Below are 2613 nucleotides of genomic sequence, written 5' to 3' on the forward strand. Positions count from 1 at the left end.
CCTCTTCTGAGGAGGTAACCACTGAACTGAGGCCTGGGAGATGGGAAGGAGCCAGCCAAGCAGAGAGCTTGGAGAAGAGCATTCCAGGTGGAGGGAACAGCAAGGTCAAAGGCTCTGAGGTGGGAATGTTGGTCAAGCAATAGAAGGAAACCAGTCCGTCAGGTGTAGAGAACTGGGGGGAAGAGTGGTGGAGGATGAGGTCAGAGGGGAAGATAGGGGTCAGATTCTTCAGGGTAAAGCACTTTGATTTTATTCTAGGGGCAATGGACAGCCACTGAAGAATTTTAGGTAGGGAAACTATGTGATTTGGTTTACATTTTTAAAGCTTTCTCTTCCTGGAGAATAGACTGTAGCGGAGGAGGATGGGAAGGAGGGAGACAGGCTAGAAGGCAATTTCTTTTCTTTTCTTTTTTTTATTTGGTAGCTGGCTGGTACCAGGATCCAAACCTTTGACCTTGGTGTTATCAGCACCAAGGAGGCAATTTCGGAAGTCCAGGGACAGCAGGTGGTAGTTGGGACTAGCATGGAGGCAATGGAGATGGAGAGAAGTGGTCAGAAATTGAAGTGTGTTTTAGAGGTAGCACCGACAAGCCCATTATAATATGTATAAAGCTCTGCTGTCCAACACAGTAGTCATGGCCACTGTTGCTATTTAATTTAATTAAAATAAAATAAAAAATTCAGTTCCTTAGTAAGTCACATTTCAAATGCTCAGTAGCCATGTGTGGCTAGTGGCTACTGTGTTGGACAGCATAGGTATAGAAAATTTCCATTATCACGGAAAATTCTATTGGACTGTGCTGATAAGGCATCTAGAACAGTGGCCAACAGGTTTTAGAAGTTGAGTTACTAGTAGGTATTAAGTATATTTGTCATGTTTCTAGGTCTTCTTTCATGTTTACCCATTCAACCACCTCCTTATTAAATGCCTCTACTGCCTTTATTAAAGCAAAATTATGTACTGACTAGGTTGTCATATACTACCCTCTTTGTTCTTCAGACACATGCGTTTGTTCAGTAGATGTTTGAGTGTCCACTCTGTGCTTGGGGTTGGAGGGAGTGGTGGACAGGAGCAATAAAAGAATGTGATCAGGAAAGATCCCACCTCCCAGGGAGATGAACCCTGTATAGGTGGAGGAGAACCTGGTACTTGAAGGCCCTGAATCCCCAGAGAAAGGAGGGAGTCATTCTAGTGGTGATGGAGGTGGAGGTGGAGAAAGAGGTGAGTTTGAACTTGGCCTGGGATATGTCATAAGGACAGTCGGCCAAACAGAACTTTGCCCTGAGTCATGCTCCCTAGAGTCAGTTCTGTACATCAGTTTACAAAGCACCCTCACACATGCCAACATGCCCATCCTTACAGAGACTGGGGGAGGCACAGGGCCTGGCCAGAACCCTCACAGTGACCTGGGTGGAGCCAGGAGTCAGAACTGTCTCCTAAGACATCCTACTCCCCTCAGGGCTGAGGTCTTTCTCTACAGGTTGCTGGCCTGAAGGTGGCCAGCTCCTCCTCAGACAAGCCCTCTCCCTTCCCATCTCCATTGTTTTTGTAGCAAAGGTCCCCTCTTGATCGACCTGGGGACTGTGTTCAGCTTGTAGGCCTACCAGGATGGAGGGGCATGCTGATGTGGAGATGCTGAGGACACTGAAGGGGCCCTCCACAGGGGAGGTCAGCGTGCACCTAGTGGCCAGAGATAGCCCAGGTTCCGGTTCTCACCTGCCCACAACTGCTTTCATCATTCCAGGTGGGTCAAGCCAGGGGTCTGGGGAGGAGGAGCATCCTCATACCAACTCAAGCAGGTGTGGATCCTGGGGAGGAGATGACCCTTTCAGTTTCTCACACCTGCCTCCCCTCACCTGCCTATACACGCATAGCAGGACTGAGGCAGAGCCACCAGGCTCACCTGCGTCTTGTCTGTGTATCTGTTCACAGCCAGCTCGGCCACTCTTGGCCTGCCTAGCAGTGCCCTGGATGTGTCCTGCTTTCCCCTGGAGCCAATCCATGTAGGCGCCCCACAACGGGTGGCCATCAGCGAACCAGTCACGGCCACCGTTCTGCCGCAGTTGAGCGGAGGGCCGGTGGCCAGCTCTAGCGCCAGCGCAGTGCGGCTTCTGGAGTGGACAGAGGCCGTGGCCCCACCCCCTGGGAGTGGCCTGCGGGTCAGTGTCTATGGGGATTGGCTAGGCCCACGAGCAGTTGCTGTGGGGCGGGCCTGAGATGGAAGTGGGGAGTGGGGAGGGGGGAAGGTAACTGATATGACGGATCCTGAGGGTGGGACTTCGAATGAGGGACACTAGGGGAGTGGCTTGGGATGAAGCACTCCGAGGTCCGAGGGTCTCTGGGGGAGGGGCTTGAAGTGAGGCACCCTGGGACCGATGACTGAGTGTCTGGGGGCGGAGCTTGGGGCAAGGCACTCTGGGATTGGGCCTACAAGCAACTGGGGGAGTGGCTTGGAGTGAGGCTCCCTGGGACTGAGCCGACTGGTGCTTGGGGGCGTGGCGGGAGTGAGGCACCCTGGGACTGGATGGACGAGTGTCTGGGGGCGTGGCTCCAAGTGAGGCGCCCAAGGTCTGTGTCTGGAAGCCTGCTGGGGCATGAGCTGGCATGAGGCG

The sequence above is a fragment of the Cynocephalus volans genome, chromosome 1 (genome assembly GCF_027409185.1).
Source record: "Cynocephalus volans isolate mCynVol1 chromosome 1, mCynVol1.pri, whole genome shotgun sequence".
Lineage (NCBI taxonomy): Eukaryota > Metazoa > Chordata > Mammalia > Dermoptera > Cynocephalidae > Cynocephalus > Cynocephalus volans.